Consider the following 19383-nt stretch of genomic DNA (forward strand, 5'->3'; position numbering starts at 1 on the left):
TTTGTTTTGTTATTTTGCAAAACAATGCACCTACTCACAAGAATGGAAAGATGATGGACATTTTGAAGAACTTGGGGTTTGAGTGCATAGACTATCCACCCTACTCACTAGATCTTGCTCTATCTGACTAGTTCCTTTTTCCAAACCTTAAGATGTCTTTGAAAGGAAGGAAATTTTCAAATGATTCAGAGGTGATACCAGTAGAGTGGTATTTCAATGATCAGACATCAGAATTTTAGGGGGGGGGGGTGTAGTGGTTTGAGTATTAGAATACGACTTCAGAGATAAGAGTTCAAATCTCTGGTCAGCTGTGCAAATCCATTGGGTGGCCTTGGGCCAGTCACATGTTCTCAGCATTAGGTAAAGACAATGGCATAATCCTCTAAAATCTTGCCAAGAGAACTTCATGATAGGTTCATCTCAGGGCTGCCGTAATAGAAAACAACAGTACAATAAAATTCATATGATCAGGGACACCTTTAGAGCTAGGGTGCTGGTAATAGTTTCACATACAGTTGGACCTCCAGATTCAAAGGTATTCCATTCCAGACCTAATTGTGGATGCCAAAAACTGTGGGACTTCAAGTCCCACTGGTTTCAGTGGTTATGTACCCTGCATGGGGCTGGGATGATGCAGCCATGTGCATGTACTGCTATGGGGATGAATGGAGTGGGGCCATCCATGGGTGCTCAGATCCATCAATGGCAAGCCCTCATTTGGGACAGGCAGTCTGTATTATAATATGGACAACTGTATTATGATTTTACTATCCAGTTTAAATCTTAAGACATAATCAGAAGTAATGTACATAGTGGCCTTCCAAAATCCAGTACATGGTAGTACAGGCACACAATCAGCCCACAACTTGATGAAACAACTCACAACCAGTGGTGTAGTGTGTGTGTGTGTGTGTTGCCTCAGATTTCATAGTCTGGGGCATTTCTGTCATATTCTGAATCTGTTTTCCATGTTAAATGCTTATGTCTTTGCAAATGCCCATGGGATTCAGACTTTGAACCTCTAAATGCTGTTGGCACAAGACCATCAGAATGAATAAGACATGTTCTGGGAAAGAAGTAGATGATTAGACTGATACTAGTTTGGAAAGACCAAAAAAGAACAAAACTCAAACCTCTGTTTTGACACTGTACTGTTTAAATGCCCCCCATCCCCAAGGTCATGTGAGTTTTCCTTATGGCAAATTTAGGAATTGCTCCAAGGTTTAGAACAAGTGTGGATCATCAGTGACATCCAGTGGTTGCTGAAGTAATCACGAACGTGTAGCACCAGTCTAGAAACCTAATCCTATCAAAAGTAGGGGGGAAATCATTATCTCTGCTTATTGCTTATTACAGTGCCATTAATGTGCCTGATAAAAATTTGCAGAATTTTGTTCAGCAGTGATATATACATCCCTGCTGAAGGCACCTTACAATCTGAATTTTGAAAGGAATTCTGCAAAATAAAAATGCACCACTGCTCTGATGCAATATGACAATTACAGTTTAAGCATCAGTGATAATTTTTCCTATCCCATGAAGTGCTTTCCACCAGTCACCACTGGCTATTGCTCCTGCTGGAAGATCTATAATGAGGCATCTCTGCATCCAAGACAGCATGGAATTTAACTTTAAAAATTCACACACTAAAAATCTAAACTACTATTATTGAGGGCCATGGCTGTACAGCAGTGAAAAGGTGTGTTCTCTTTTTCCTGTGCTGTTGGCTGCAGTGTTAGGAGGTATACAGATCAAAAACACATTTTGTGATTATTGCAGACATCTGTAGCTATTTCTTTGTGGGAAACAATGATGAAAAATGAATTACATCTATCTCATTATCTCCTCTCTACTGTTAGTTTTCAGCTGATCTAAAAGCCAGGTACTTTCCCATGCTCCTACTATCCTCCTTTACCTACAAGCACAGAAAATTATGCATTTTCAGCAGTGTTACATGTTAAAGCAAAGGCAGGTCTACAGGTTAAAATTAAAACCATGCTCAAATGGTATCTCAAACCATCTCCCTCCATGTCACACACTGGGCAGCATAGAATTCACAGAATTTCTTCTGGAGAAGAGTTGTTCACCAATTAGTTTTTAGAAGTGGACTTATCCTTGACTGTGTTGTAAGCAATCCTCTTTCTTTGTTTCCTGTGAATGTTTAGGATTTTGCTCTGCTACTACAATTGTATGGGCAGTTTGAACCCACACTGTCCTTGTTATTATGGGGCATTGGAGGGAGCAATCACAGAGCCCCCACACACACTCACACACACAGGTAGTGAAAAATCCAAAATAGGGTTTTTATCATTGGAAGGAGGGGTGCAAAAAGGAAAACCTCCTCTCCAGATGTTTAGTGAGAAAATATCTTCTGAGAAATTTTGGCTCAGGTTCTGATTCCCATTCTTAGGGTTGAGCAACTTAGCTTGGCTCTTATAGGTTAAATTTCTGTTGACAGACTGAACATACAACTTGTTTCTAATGCAGACTGTCTTTTACTGCAAGCTAATGTGGAGGGTATTGATGTGGCCAGCAGATGTAGGGGAAAGATAAAAGTAATACTTTGTGATATTCTGTCCTGTGTGTGTGTGTGTGTGTGTGTGTGTGTGTATGGATAGGTAATAGATAAAATAATATTAGTGAAATTGTTGTATAGAAAAAACAAAGAAGCAAGTGAAGAATAAAGAAGAAGACAATAAGAAGGAAAGATACATCAGTGCACCGGAAAGACAAAAAGAAGAAATAAAAGAATAAGGGAACTATACAGGAAGGAAGAAATTGAACTAGAATGAGACAATGTATTAGATTCAAAAATATTCTGATGAAAGGTATTGTAAATACAATGATTTCTTTTTTTCAGGGGGGGAATGCAGATATTATAAGATATTATAAACAGTGATATTCTGTCCTCTGTCCCAAATGTTTTGCTCCTCAATGAAAATGTATTATTATTGACCGTACTGATATTGCAAGACAAGACTCAAGGTGGGACTGAAAGAGTCTAAAAAGTTTTCTGTTTTCTATGTCACTATCATGGCAGAATTTCTTTGGGAGGTTTCAGACAATTTTGTGGAGGCATTTCTTGAGATTTGTGTGTCTTGAGTGGTGCAAGGCGACTGAGGGGCCCCTGTGTGTTTATGTCTCTATATGTTTTCTTTCCATTGTACTTTGCTTTATCACGCTATTTGGGTACTTTTTCAATCACTGCTTCCCAATGCCTAAGAAATTCTTCCTTTGGAAAGGTATCTGGCTTTATGGTAGATTGGGGAGGGTCACATTAGATGTAGCAGCATGACAAAGCTCTGTCATTGTAGCAGCATCTCCCAGTGCAAGATTTTGGCTTTTATTTATAACATACCCCTAGGGTAGCAGGTTGGAGAAGCCTCCCATAAGGCTGGGAATTAAAACTAAATGCCATCATTACGGCAGAAAGAGACAAACAAAATTTGTCTTGGAGAAAGATGGCATGACTTCAAACTACAACTGAAAAATTGCCTTCAAAGACTTCCTAAGGATAAAACAACATCAGACAAAGAAACTTCAGGGATAGTTTACAGAGGTGTCTGTTCTTCAGTCATTCTTTTGGTCTGGTAAAGTAGAAATTTAGTTCTTCTTAGCCAAATGAAAAAATATCTCTCATGACCACAAAAGCGAAACAAAATTGCCTTTTGTCTCCTTTTCATTTTCTTTTTTCAAACACACAAAGTAACTTCTTTACTATAGCAAAAGAAGTTCAAAACCACATATATGGTTTGATGAACTTTCCACAGTAAAAAAAAAAGACTGCATTTATTACTTATTAAATAAGTGTGAGCAATTCCTAACATGGAAAGCTAGCTTTAAAAAGAAAAGTTGTTACCTTGGAATAATAATGCTACCCTTTGACCATTTTTGAAACTGCTTGAAAGCCAAGAAATTAAACTTAAAACCACAACAATTAAACTGAATCAATGTTTGGTGAGTTCCAGAGTTTCTATTGTTGACCTACAAAGTCCTAAACACGTCAGACACCTAATAATAATAATAATAATAATAATAATAATAATAATAATAGACTTATATGGGCCCAATCAACTGCTGAGATCTGTGTGGGAAGTCTCATGATTGTTCTACAGCTTTTGCATAATTTGGGCATCTGTTGAGTATCAAATAACTCTTAAGAGCATACTTATTTATGCAAGCTTTTCCTTGCTAGTAATAACTGTTTCCCTTGCTGTATTTCGATTTTATTTGTCAATCTCTTTTTAATTATTTGTTTTTAAACTTTTTCTATTGCCTTCGATGTTGTATTTTCTAAGCCTTATTTGTTATTGTTGTTGTATGCCTTCAAGTCATTTCCAACTTAGGGTGACCCTAAGGCAAACCTGTAATGGGGTTTTCTTTGCATTGACTATAGTTTTGTATGGTTGAAGCAGATCTACAGCTAGTAGTGCACTATCCTGAATATATTTAACATATATATCTATTTTTATTATATAAATTTTGATGGAATATTTCAAAATATGCTCTCTGCACTCCTGATAAAGAAACACAAGATGGAATTCAGCTAGTATAGTTTCCACAGCCAAAACAGCTTGTCTTGACCTTTCCCCCCTTTTTCATTCATGTTGGCAGAAAAGTTTAGTATGATGCTGAAGGAAATAAACATCCATCCCAGCATCTTCAGATAATACCAAAAGTTAAGATTTGTCCACAAAACCTGCCTGCAACTCTATTCAGGCATAACAATTCAGAGTATAGTAAATATACAGTGAGGGGAGCAGCTAGTCCTGCCCCACTGCCACAATTTCTACAACATGGAGGATGATTTGCTAAAGCTGAGAATCTCTTCTATCCATGGAGGGTCTTTGCAGGATTTTCCAGGGTTTACAAATCATGTGGAGAGCCTTCACAGGTATAGAAATCTCATCCCATTAGAACCACACATACTGTATATACTCATGTATAAGTCTAGAAATTTTGGTCAAAATTTTTTTTTCCAATTTGACCCCAAAAAAACTGAGTTGACTTATCCATGGGTCAGTGTAAGTATTGTACTTTAACTCTTATTTTTAAAAGGAAAAATCACCTGGAGAAAGGCAAAAGCATAATCTCTCCTGGAATCACTGACCCCCCCCCCCCATCTATTCTCTCCAGCCTTTACTGTGAGCACAAACATTCCTGCTGAAATTTTGTAATTTTTTTGGCATTGTTTTGCTTTGATTCACTCTTTGGATCCTTTGTTGCATGCCCCTAAGTTTTACCCTCAACTTATCCATGGGTCATGTCAAAATCCTTAATTTTGGCCCCCAAACCTGCCCTCAACTCATACATGAAGTCAACTTATAGTTGAGTATATACGGTAGTTACTGTGATGGAAACAACAGCAGCAGGGCTGAGGGCTAGCACACTGATCCTCCTCATGGATTTGCACCAAATCAGAGAACTCCTGAATAGGGTTACATGAAGCATCAGGAAAATAATGTCAAGACTAGTTCGATGAAGATGGAAGCAAACAGCATCTGCACCTTCACTGGTTGGTTCAAGAGTTGGCCTCCACCTTGCTATGATGTTCTTCCTGGGAGACAGGGGATAAGACCTTCTAATAAGAATTAGTGTCTTTTCTGAAGAATGGTTCTAAAATGTATCACCCTTCTGATCTGTAGTCCTGGGTAAGTGAGGACTAAATTAAATGTTATTCAAACTATAGAGTAGACCAATTGAAACAAATGGGACTCTCTGGTCACCATTTATGTAAATCCCATTGGTTTCAAGTGTGGTATTATGGTTTGAGTGCTGGACAAGGACTTTAGGAGAGAAGGATTTAAATTTCTGCTCAATCATGAAAACCCAATGGGTGACCTTGGACAAGCCATATATTCTCAGTCTCAAAAGAAGACAAAAGCCTCCTCAGTCAGGATTAGTTTTAAGGCCCATAACAACAACAACTACACTATTTGGGAAGAATATTGAACTAAACCAACAGTATATATATATATTTTCTCCTTGGTTATTTACAGATGCGAGGGATCTTACTTTTCAAGAGAGAAGAAGAACTGGCTTCAGTTAAAGGCACATTTTAAAAAAAAATCCATATATTGGAGTTAGTTGATCATTTCTTTAAAAAAAGTAACGCACTACTTAATTACTAATCTCTTAGTAAACATTATTATTATTGATGATGATGATGATGATGATGATGATTTTATTAATGTATTATTTTTTTCCTCTTCATTTTTACAAAATATCCTGATAAATAGAGAAGCTCCAAAATCCCTCCCAATAACTTCTCAGATCAATTGTAAATAGATATTGTTCATTACACTTAAAAAACCCTTCCCAATATTACAGGATATTATGTTATGAAAAAAAAATAACAACATCATGCTCTTGTTATCTATAAAAAAAAATACCATTGTTAACTGCAATGTTTTTCCTCTCAAGTGGTTAAAACAGTCACTCCACAGCATAAAGTAAACTAAATATGAAAACTATACACTTCTAAACAAAACAGAAAAGGCATTTTTATCTATCATCCAAGAGCCTTACAAGGCAAATGAGCCTTGCAGTGCCTGCTGAATTAAAACAAGAAAAATGAACCTTTTGAAGGAGGTCATTTCGTAATGTCAGGTAATCACTGAGAAAATGCTTCTCCTTACTATTGACATTTTAACCTCCTCCAATGGATAGCCATGAGAGCAGAGCAGCTGAAGATGACCTTAGAAGACAAATGGACAATGACACATTGGTCCCTGACCATGTAGGGACTTGTGTGGCTTTAAAGGGCAGAACTAGCTATTAAAATTGGGGACAGAAGCTCACTGGCAAGCAGAGGAACTGGGGGATAGGTTGAATGTGTTCTTTTGTGTTTAAATTTGCTGCATTGCTTACCATTTAGTATAGTTTCTGAACCATTTTCAAGAACAGTCGCAAAAATATACTGTAAATGGGACAGCATCAACATATTACACTTACTAAATACCATGAGAATTTTGAGCAAAAAGAAGTGCTTTTCTATATCATCATCATCATCCTCAACTGCAAAACACATGCATAAATGGTTCTTTCACAAAACACATGTTTTTAACAAAGACATTGTGCAACAAATGTACTTGCCAAAACTTCACAATGTCACAGAGAAGTTCCAAAATCTGAAGAAAACATGCAAAGATTATCATAATCTCACCCATCTGTGAGGAAACTTTTGAATATTTTTCTTCTTACTTGTGAGAAGGAAATAAGCAGTGTTGCAACCTTTTTTCTTTTGGATCTCTCTGCCATAATGTGTACCTCAAATGGGTACTTGGGTTAAGGGCTTTCTAATTGCACCATATCTTTTCTCAAAGACAGAGCAACAACAAGTTTATGGGAGGATCCCTTTGTGAAAAAGAAGAAAAACCAATTCACCACTAACTCTTGCACCCTTACCTGATTTTTGGGAGATGCAGCAATATATCACCGCCCACAATCAATGTCACTTGAAGTCATAGAGAAAGAAAAGGGAGGTATTTCTTTTGTCCACTTCTGGACAAAGATCATCTACTAGGACACTTAAAGCCAACTCCATTCCACAATCAGATCAAAAGCCAATTGCAAAGGAACAAGGAAAGCTGTCTCATCCAGGAAGCCCTGGAGTTTTGCTGTCATGATACATTCAATCAACTTTTTCTCCAAAGAGAAGACTGACTATCAGGCTGAAGCTAGATAGGATCATCTTGGGGAATGGAAGAGGCAGAAACATTTCACAACAGAGTCAGTTCTGTCAAGTAACCATGCTTTAATGAACATGATATGCATAATCCAGTCAAATATGTATTTTTCTATTGTTCCTTTTGCAGTCACAATGAGGCCAGTGTATAGCACAGTATCACCTATTTGCTGTCAAGTGACAAACTTCTATATGCTTATCTACCTGTAGTTCTATGATACAACCTTTGACATGAACTAATTTTAGAAGTAAGAATAAGACAAGTCAAACATCACAAGAAACACATCAGTTAATATGCAAATGTCAGTTATAACCTTGTTCTTATTAAATGTTTCAGTTGTTTAAAGTAAATAACTGTATTTGTTTTTTTACTAAATAATGGGTTGAAGGGCTACACTGAGTAATAATTATGTGCAATGTACAATTAAAACCATTATGACCTTTCCATGCTGCCCCAGCAGTTTCTTTGTAACAAGATTAATGGATCTGACAAATTGTGTCATACTTTTACTCAGCAGTGATTTGAAACAGCAATATGTTAAACACGAATGGATATCAAATACAATAAATATATCACAAATAATACATTTAGAATATTTAAATGATTTTTCCTACTTGTAAATAATCATTGGTGAAACAGAATGAAACCAGTATCCATTGGACTCAGTGCAGCACTATTTAGGTCTGTGAGAGGTTCAAATGATAATCTATCAAATTGCTCCCCAGGGAGACAGCATACATTGGCCACCTATGTGTATTTTTCATGGATATTATCACTAAACTAACAGTTTTGTTTTGTTTTGTTTCATTGTGGAGATTAATCCACACATAGTGCAGACTATCTGGGCCCCTAGATCATGCACCAAATGTGATGGTTAATTCACTTTGAATGAATGTGTGCTAGGGATATTATAAATGTGCCAGCTTTCTTTTATGATGAATGCCATGTTTTTAGCTTTCATTACTCCTATGTTTCAGTGAATTGATTAGGTAGAAATTCTCTTTTTTCAGATTTAATTCTATTGGCTCTAACCTCTTTCTTATAATTTGCTTTGAGAAACATATTGATTCCAAAATCACTTATAAAGCAAACAAATAAACAATTAATAACTGTGTAGGCTCTCTTTGTGAATTATTAATATGAACAACTGAGTCAATGCCTTTGGACTTGTGCTTTGACTTAACATAGTTGTGTATTCTGACATATTCTGCTGGATTGTTTCTGGTAGGGAAAAAAGGAGAGAAGAAAAATGATCACTTCCAGTACAATGCTGCTGTACCCGTATTACTATAGATCAGTTCCCAGGTTGGTCCAAATGTTCTCATTGTATAGACGCATGGCAAAGAATCAGAAAGAGTTTAGATGCTACAGATCCAAGCCTTCCTCCCAAAGCACAAATTCTGCAGAATTGGTGGAGGGAAATCTAAAATCTAATTTTCTCCTCTAAGATTGCATCAGATTCAAAGGGACAGCAATGGCCTACTTCCAGACATTGCCAAAGAAACTGTTTCCTGCCATCCTGTATTCCATTTCTTGTTCCATTTCTCCGTCATACAAAAAAGAAAAGAAAAAGAAAAAAATAAATTGCTTCTGATGAGAAAATGAAGAAATATTTCTGTCAAGATTAAAGGCATTGCTTAGCCTGTTCAGCTGATTTATTTATTATTTGGTTTTAATGAAAATATTGATTGTCCCCCCCCCCCCAGGTAAAATGAAAGATTTGTATAGCTTGTTTTACTTGGCAGCATATGTTTCAAAACTGAAAGGGCATTGCAATTGGCAAGAGGTGACCAGATTCATTGACTTTATTCCCAGGGAATAGTAGTCAGCTCTACTATAAGCTCATTTATTAATTGTGAAGTAACTAAGCAGTAGACAGCATTCCAGTCTTTATTAATCAGTCATCGGAATGACATTAGAGTGAAAACGGTCAATCATTTTTAAATGCAAGACGAAATGCAATCCTCAAATACCTGTCCCCCCACCCCCCACTCTTTGATCGTTGATACATTACGTCTCAGTCAAAATCAACTGAATGATTCCTCATTTAGGCAAGAAGGTGAAAGTTCAGCCCAATTTATGGTTTATTATTTTGCTGTAAAGATAGGAACTATTCTTTGGTACACAATAGGGTAACCTAGGCAGAGGCAATTATATGTATGTTTCAGACTAATGATCAAATGTTGAATGAGGAGAAAAATGTGTAAGACTGTCGACACTTGCACATCCACTGGAAATGTTGATCCCTCCTATTGAAGTTCTTGCAAAAATAAAACCTATAGATGCTTCAGCTACACATTATTATATCTCCTTTACTAATCTGAATAGGAGAAGCACGTACATGGATCAGATCAATGGCAGATCAGATACAGTCCTAAGAACAGTGAGGAGGAGCAATGCACAGGTATGTATTTTAGAACACTTTTGAATAAGATGAAGGCATTGTGTTTCTAGCTCAACTGTTCATACTCAAGGAAACAGTAGCCAATTTTGGTCTTGCTTGCAGTGATAAAGGATATGAAATGAACTTGAGGGCACACAGACTGGTTTCTTTCACAGCCTACAATGAGTCCTGCAAGTGGCATTAAGACCATGGACAAATGTTCCATAATGGAGCCACTAACTTATCATGGCCAATTAACTCATCAAAATGTACTCTTATATACTACATTAACAAATTCTCCTCTACTTGGAAATGTCCAGATTCCTTCCCTGTAAAACCTATCCTCAGTTTTTGAAAGCCTATATAGAGTATAAACATGAAATGGTCAAATAAGCCCTAGTTTCTTGTAACTGCAATTAAAAGCCCAGTTTCCACAATACTTCTTCACATGCGTTCCTAACAAGGAAGGCATTTGTATAGAAGGAAGGGTAGGGCTGCCCCAGTGGGCCTGCCTCAGTATGATAGGAATGAACTGCACTCCATCTCCAATATCTAAACAGTACATAAACTCCCGTACATAAACAGCTCTTCAGCTATAGGGCTGACCAGAAAAGAAGGGTCAGCATGGAGTAGTGATTTGAGTGTTGGACTATGACTCTGGAGACCAGGGTTTGAATCCCTACTCAGCCATGTATACACACACACAAAGAGGTTCATATGTAACTTTGCTGCAGTGTGTTTGTGAAGCAATCTAAGCTGTTATGGTCTTGAGGAGCTCTTTGAAAAGCCAAATTTTAGGTCACTGCTCTGAACAGCATTAAGAAATCAGATAGGATGAGAATCATTTCATCATCTCATGCAACTGATAAAGATTTCATTTGTTATTGTTTTTAGCATATTACTATATTATTATAATATTTTAGTATTTTTGCATTTTATAGTGTTGTGTTTTATCATTTCTTTTTGATTGTATATGTTCTAATGTACTGCCCTTTGGTGAAAAGGGTGATATAAAAACATCATCATCATCATTACTTTGAGATGTGGTGCTAAAGAAGAATTATGCAGATACCACAGACTCTTAAAAATACAAATAAATGGGTCCCAGACCCTATGAAGCCTAAACTCTCCCTAGAAGCCAAAAAATGAGATTGTCCTACTTTGGCCATATCATGAGAAGACATAACTTGTTAGAAAAGGCAATAATGCTTCGTAAGGTAGAAGGCAATAGAAAAAGAGGAAGACTGCATTCCAGAGGGGTTGATCCAATGAAGGAAACCATGGCGGGATACAGACGGGCAGGGGAGGACGTCTTGAAGGTGTATTCAGCTGAATGCGAAGCCTCCAGACGGCCCGCCCCGGGTGCGTGCTTCAGGTGTTGGAGCTTCCACACGGGGGGCAGTGAAGACGCCTCACCTGGGTCCGTTTCGGACCCGGAGTTTCCAAACCGCCGCCTTGGAGGATGCTGCAAAAAGAGAGGCAGCTTCCACACGGGCGGCCCAAACCACGGCTTTTTTTTCTTTTGCCGGCTACTGGATGCGCAGCTGTGCAGCTACAGCGCTAAGCAGCGGCAGAAAGCCTATGTGCGCATTTAAAGCGCCCAAGCCCCTTTAAACTTTCTCTCATCTACGAGGCCATGGAGGCTGGCATCTAAAGCTAGGCAGGAGTGGTGTGAGGTAGCAATGTCCAAACTCTGTCCTTCCAGGCGTTTGGACTTCATCTCCCAGAATCCCAGACCACAGGGCAAGGTGGCTGGGGATTCTGGGAGATGAAGTCCAAACACCTTGAAGGACAGAGTTTGGACATTGCTGCTTTGGGGACCAGTGAGCCAGGCATGGTGGGAGGAGAGAACAGGAAGGGTAGAATAGAGTAGATAGGGCTGGGAGGGAACACATGCCCTGGGAGGCGAAATGATGTTTTTATGGGACATCATGGGACCTAGTGCCTTGTCAGTGCTCCCTGCCCCTTGATCCCAGGCCCTCTCTAGTTGCCCTTTGCCTTTGGGGGCAACTTTAGAGGGCATCAAAAGGTCTTGGACACATTCAAGCTCCGAGGGTCTCCTCCTCCTCCTCCTCCTCCTCCACCAGCACAGGCTCGGCTCTGGCTGGCTGGCCCGCCGGGACCCTGACACGTTCCCCACTGGTGGCTAGTCTGTTGGGCCTGATGCTTCCATCACTTTTAATGAAAGCATACAGCTCCTTGTAAAAGGGTGGGGGGGCGCCCTTCGTAGTACTTTTTTTCTTTTTTTCCTTTGCCGGCTGGCGGATGCGCAGCTGCGCAGCGCTAAGCAGCGGCGGCAGAAAGCCTATGGGCGCATTTAAAGCGCCCATGCCTCTTTAAAACTTTTTCCCCCGCTCTGCCCAAGAACAATGGTGCTCTCCTGCCAGCTGGTGATCAGCTGGTGTTGGCATCCTTGTCCACTTGCACGTTGCCAATGTCACCAGCATCATGGATGCCTCCTCTCCTTTGGTCCCCGCGCTCCTGCTGAATCTGCAATGCACAGCCACAGCTGTCTCCGCTGCCACCACTGTCCCCCTGCCATCCCCCATCACCTCCCTTGTACATATGTAAATATTTACAGTTTTAGCATTTTTTATTGATAGGTGAAAATGGCACAGGAATGTGTGTAGGGGTGCACTTTAAAGTCCAAACTTTCCAAGCAGCGCATGTGTACATGTTGCTCTAGGGTTAGGGTTAGGGTTAGGGTTAGGGTTACGAGTCTTAAAATGCGCTGCAGCTGTGCCTCAGCTTCCACAGCTGCATGGCAGCGGACGTTGCAATTAAAGCCTGACTGCAAACTGCGCATGTTCCAAGACCCCAACTCACTATGCGACGGAGCTTTTAAATGGGCAACTTAAAGTAGCGGCGTAGCAATTCTGGTGTACTGGTGCAGCAGCTCTCATGGCTTCTTCCTCTTCTCGATATGTGTCAGCATTCAGGTAGGACTGCTCCAGTTTCTGCAAAATGTTTGGCTGGGACCATATAGCTATGAGGTCAGCCGTCTCAGTATGAGACCAAGACGTCCCCCTGCCTTTTTTCGGGGTGCTGGTGGATGGCTGAGCCATCCTGCCTGGTGGCAAAGGGGAGCCGCCACACAGCTGTGCCAGGAGCAGCCGAACTGTGCCCTTTCCCAGGTGAAAATGGCACAGGAATGTGTGTAGGGGGTCACTTTAAAATCCCAAACTTTCCCTTTTCACTTTCTACAACCAAAACATCCGCCGGCAAAACTTACAACTTCCCGCGGTTCTACCAACGCATGCGCACAAGTGGCTCTAGGGTTAGGGTTACGAGGCTTAAAATGCGCCGCAGCTGTGCCTCAGCTTCCACAGCTCCATGACATCGGACGTTGCAATTAAAGCTTGACTGCAAACCACGCATGTGCCGGGAACCCGACCCATTATGCGACACAGCTGACATGGAGCTTTTAAACCGGCAACTTATATTTGCGGCGTAGCAATTCTGACGTATCAGCAGCTTACAGACGGACATGCGCAGGTACGTATCAAACAGAAAAGAAGCGGAAAAAAGCAGCACCTTTTTAATGCCGCTTCTTCCCGCTTGGGGCGTGCGGGGGGCGTATTCATGGCGGCATTCAGGTAAAGCCCGTCTGAAGGCTCTACCTTCATGACATCATGAGTACATCCCTTTTTGCCCGTCTGTATCCCGCCCAGGGCTCTCAGTCTGCAGGGTGATTCAGAGATCTCTCATTCATGGGGTTACCATAAATCAAAGTCAATTTGTCGGCAATTAACAACAACAACAGCTTAAAAACAACAATACTGTGCTCACCTGAATCACATACAGAAGACAGTGCACATTTTAAAAAAATATTCCTAACTATATTGCTCTAGGGCAGTGGTTCCCAACCTCTGGTCTTCCATTTGTTTTTGACTTCATATCCCAGAAGCCCTAGCCAATGTGACCAACTGCCAGGAATGATGGGAACTAAAGTCCAAAATATCTGGAGGAACAAAGGTTGTGAACCACTGCCCTAAGGTCTAGAGAAGCTGTATAAATTGTCTTATATTGAATCAGATCAATAGCTTCTTCAGTGGTCTATTGCAGAAGCAGCCAATGTGTGACCCAACAGATAATGTTGGGCTCCAACTCCCAACAGCTTCAGCCAGCACATTCAGTGTGAAGAATGGTGGGAATAGCAGTCCAGCAACATCTGGCAGGGACACACATTACCAACCTGATTTAGCAGTATGAAACTGATACTTTAACACTTCTACTTTTTACTGAGACACACCATGGCCAATTCACCAGGTCAGATTTTAGACTCTGGGCTTTTTCCTCATCCCCAATTTTTGTGCCATTGTGCTTGATTAAAACATCTAGCAAACCTGAAAGCTTTCGCCACTTATGCATCACTTTTGTAACATTTTAGTGGTCCTAATAAAAGCTTTACCCAGTATTTATTTTGTTGTTACTAATAGAATACTGTACATAGAGCCAGTGTGGTGTAATTATTGAATGCTGGATTAGAACTCTGGGTTCTATTCCCTGTTTAGGCATGGAAAACACCTCACACACTCTCTCAACCTCAGAGGAAGATCATGGAAAACCTACTGGAATGAATATTGCTAAGAAAGCCCCACAATAGGTTCACCTTAAGACCATCATAAGTTGGAAATTACTTGAAGGCACACAACAACAATAAAATGGGGGGAAAGCTGCTTTAAAAAAAGAAAAGATAGAATTGGAACATCTCAGAGAGATTCATCCCATTTTCAACACTGGTAGCAAAGCTCTTTTTATGAAAGTACTATGCACATAGCTTCACCTTGCTTGTATATTCATTTTAGACAAATCGAACCTTCATGGTCCTAGCACATTTGCTTAGATATTACTAACCTTCTGAAAACTATAGATGGATAGGAATGATGAGAATTCTCTGCTAGAAGAGCCAAAGGCAAGCAGCAATTGCAAACAGCTCAGTTAGGAACAATAGTTCCCACAGTATGGTGATCTTGTGTTGTTGCAAGTTTCCTGGGAATTTAAGTACATTTGAAGATGGAAGAAGTCATTCAACTGACTTCCCTTGACCATCAGTAAAAACATGTTTATGTAAAGCTGACAGGTATTTTTATTTTTTTTAAAGCCACCATGACATAAAGTGCTATATTTTTATTTCTTCACTGCAAGCAGACTTCACAGTATAAGCAGTACTTGAAAATAACCTCTGAACAATAAAATGTTTCATCTGTTTAGTAAGTTATCCTCTTTTTCTCTGTGTCTCTCTTTCTATTACAAATAGAATATTTTCAGAGATTTCTCTATATACTGAGAAATGTATTCCACATCTTACCCAACAAGTTGAAATTTTCTTTAAAAGTTAATTTAGATTGAATCATTGTTCTTATGATTTTTATTTAATCGTCTTATGGTTTAAGTTTTGTACTACACTGTCCTGGGAGAGTCAGAGCAGGGTGAAAGCTGATTCGGCAAAGGGGAACAGATAAGCTCTGCTTCTGAAAGCTGAGAATGTGGAAAGAGTTCAGGGAGTTCATGTCTAGGTTGTTATATAATAAATATTTGTTTTTCCCCCTTTTCTATCACTCTGTTTACATTTAAAATTTGAAAGGGAAGACTGATAACACATTATCACACTAAACTCACTGATCAGCACAGTCACTTGTCCAGTGTAGTGGTTACCTTGAGTCCTGAGTACCAGATCCAGATAAATGAATAGTAAAAGGGCAAGATGAGTGAGAGGAATCTGGGCTTTGGAACTGTGGAGCCAATCTGGAGGACAGATCTGTCACACCTTGCTTTCCCTTCCACAGGCACAATAGTCCCCAACCTTTGGTCCTCCAGATGTTTTGAACATCTGTTCCCATAATTTTTGACTGTTGGCCAAATTGGTTGGGTCTTCTAGGAGCTGCAGTACAAAACAAATGGAGGACCAAAGGTTGGGAACTACTGCATTAGCAGAAGAATTCTGTTTCCTTTTTCTTTTTAACATTTATTTATTTCAGTTTCAAAAGAACAATAAATCAACAATAAAATGTCCAAACAGGCTTCGGATATGAGTTAACAACAACAGCCTCAACCAAACATATAAAGGGACACTAAACAAGAAGCTCTATTTGGGTAGTTATCCAGGTGTTTTTGTATGATTAGGATGAATATATAGGTTCATTGAAGGATCCTTTCACAACGGGGTCAGGCTCAAGTAGAAAGTGTCTCTCCATAAATCAGCAGTTCCTGACAGTAGTTTGGGAAACTGTGAGGTAGTGACAACATAGCCAATAAGAGTTGGCCACTCCTCATAAAATGTGTGATTTCTCCATTACAAGAATTGCTTGTATACAGAAAGTTTTCAAGTGACCATGTATTCCAAACTCTTGCCCATCATTTCCCCAAAAATGAAATCTCCTGTCAGCCAACGAGAAGCTTTTGCAGTCCTTTCTAGCAGGGCCTCCCTTTCATTACTACAGCACTTCATATAGCAAGATTGCCTAAACTCTGTATAACATGGGTCCAAAACATAATGCAGAAATAATGTAGTTTGAGATCACTTTAACTGCCTGGCTCAATGCTAAGGAATTCTGGGAAATGTAGTTTTGTGAGATATTTAGCCTTCTCTGTCAGAGAGTTCTGGTGACACAATAAACTACAATTTCCAAGATTCCCAAGCACTGAGTTTTAAACAGAAGTTGGATGTGCATCCTTTAGAAGTACTGTAATCGTGTGTCACTGCATGGCAAGCATTGGACTACATAACCATTGTGAGCCCTTCCAACTCTTAGATTCTATAATTATATGATTCTTGGCCTCTCCTTTTGTAATCTTTAGCAAGGGATAGAAATAGTGCAAGGAAAACAATATGAAATACTTTCTTCGAAACAATATTTGTATTAAATGTAACTTTATTTACATGATTACATGACAAATAAACAGCTTGCTGCTACTGCACAATGCTAGTTCCATTACAATTTTTATTTCAAACATTACAAAAGAGAAAAAGCCAAATGCTGAAATGAAGGTCTACCTTCTGTTTAGGAAGACAAGCAAGCTCATAACCTTTCTCTCTGTACCAGCTTCCATCACTGAAGAAAACCCCTGTTCCCTCAAGGATGTAAATTCAAGGTGATAAATACATTGTGTGAAAGAATGTCACCCTGTTGGTCTATTCAGCCAAATCCACTAACTAATGTATCATTCCTGGCAGTGCTTTCCCTTACATAGTAAAACAGTTCTCTTATTTTCCAGCCAAGTTTTCCTTTGATCAGAAAGGGTCTCATTGTTATGTGACAATAGGCAAGGCTCATTGTCTGACAATTACTCAAGAATAAAGAGATGTGCCCTTGAAATATATGAATTATGTTGACATGTAAAAGAATTGGTAACAGATAAACAATCCCCCTGTGTTTGTTTAATCATTCTGTTTACCATGTTAGTGGATCAAAGAAATGTTTATGGTTTTTTGTTCACCTTGATTTCTGTGATGGTCATGCTACATAAAAGATACATTTTGCACATATATAGAAGCTTACAGAGGAATATGCTCATTTATCCTTGTTACTTATACAGTATTTACTAGAATGTGTACCATAATATATATAGTTGTATTCTTCCCTTCCCTTCTCTTCCCTTTTCTTCTCTCTCTTTCTCTCTCTTTCTCAGTTTGTTTGTTTTTTTCTTCTTAGTACAGAGCTCTGTCTTTCTCCTCACCAGCCAGGACTACGGCTTTTTGGAAAAAGATTAAACACAGGGACATATCCATCTAATAACAAGAGAGGAAACAATGTTATGGGTGAGAAGTCTATTAGCCCCTTTCATCTTTTTATTTAGGTCTGTACTCATAGATGTTCTTATTCTTTTGAACACATGGATGTGAAAGATCAGTTTCAAAGAAATTTGTTCCTTTGCTTGCCTCACTGATGGACTAAACCTTCCTGTTGTTCTAATAGCCTTTGTGCTGAATTACTTGGGGAAGATCATTTTCCTAATAATCCCTAGACTTTTGATGAAGTCCAGCAAAACCCTTCATTTACAATCCTGCCCATAGCTGTACACATTTAATATTTTGGTCTTAAACAAATGCACCTGGGATTTAGTTTCCCTGAGTTCAAGTGCAAATGTTGGGGCGAATACTATGTGCATACAGGTGTAGGTGCATACATCACCAAGCATTTCAGAATCGCATACTAACCAGGTTATTGCTAAAGTGAAAACCTATTACCACATACCTGCATATGCATAGTTGTCCTCTTTGCAGCCATTCACTGCATACGTGCAGACCCCAGGAGTAAGGATGATCCTGCATGTGTGCGATAATGAGTTGGGACTATAGGACATGGTGCCACTGTGTGTGTTGTGTGACTTCAAGATATGGTGACCCTAAGGCAAACCTATCATGGAGTTTTATTAGCAAGATTTGTTCAGAGGAGGTTTCTCATTGCCTTTCCCTGAGGATGAAAGTGACTTGTCCAAGGTCACCCAGTGGGTTTCATGGCCAAGCAGGGAACTGAATGTTATATTCCAACCCAAAAAACCTATGCTACACTGGTTCCCATTGTGCCACTCCTTGATCACATTTTTAAAAAAAATATTATTTTCTTTCAAAAATGCCAGGGAATATAAATCAATTAGATTTCTGCATGTATTACAATAAAAATGCCCAAATGGTGTTTTGGCAATATTCACCGAAACCATAAATGGTAATATGCACCTCACTATCCCTTGCTTGACATTGAAAATTGGCTGAATTTAAGAGATAAGTTAAGGCTATTATAAATTCTTTCACACTACACTTGGGGATTGTGGTCAAACTCCTCTTTGGGTTTTGTGTTAGGGTTGTCATAAGCTGGAAAAATTTTTGAAGGCAAACAACAGACACACACACACACACACACACACACACTGGTGCTGGATACTGTATGGAACACCAAGTACATTATGCACCATTTTGAACAATGCTGCAAGATGGTGTCAGAACACAACTTCATCCTTGCAGCCCAAATGGCTATAAGAGTAAATCAGAAGAGTCCCTCAGATCACTGCCCAGTTCATCATCTTTGCCTTCCCAGACGTTAATCTCCATGGCGGGTTACACACCGCCATTAAAGTACATGCAGAGCGCGTACTAGGGTTTGGGAGGTGCGGTGCTTCCGCACCTCCCTAACCCTAATACGCGCTCCATGTGTAAAAAATGACGGCGGCCGTTCGAGACGATCACCGCCATTTTTACGTAGCGGACGCTGTGCTTCCGCACATGTCGTGGTGGCTATGACACCACGAGTGCGCCAGCGGCGCTTCGCGGCATCATAGCCGCGCCGCGAGAAGGAGCTCCATTTTGGAGCT

General features: G+C 39.6%; 1 long non-coding RNA gene across 1 annotated transcript; it reads left to right on the forward strand.

Moving 5' to 3' along the window:
• Positions 1 to 2524: 2524 nt before the first annotated feature.
• Positions 2525 to 17824, forward strand: LOC121932075. The gene is made up of 3 exons (XR_006104263.1): positions 2525 to 2828; positions 10017 to 10092; positions 17727 to 17824. It is a non-coding gene; the product is annotated as an uncharacterized LOC121932075 (long non-coding RNA).
• The last annotated feature ends 1559 nt before the right edge of the window (positions 17825 to 19383 follow it).

The sequence above is a fragment of the Sceloporus undulatus genome, chromosome 5 (assembly GCF_019175285.1).
Source record: "Sceloporus undulatus isolate JIND9_A2432 ecotype Alabama chromosome 5, SceUnd_v1.1, whole genome shotgun sequence".
NCBI lineage: Eukaryota > Metazoa > Chordata > Lepidosauria > Squamata > Phrynosomatidae > Sceloporus > Sceloporus undulatus.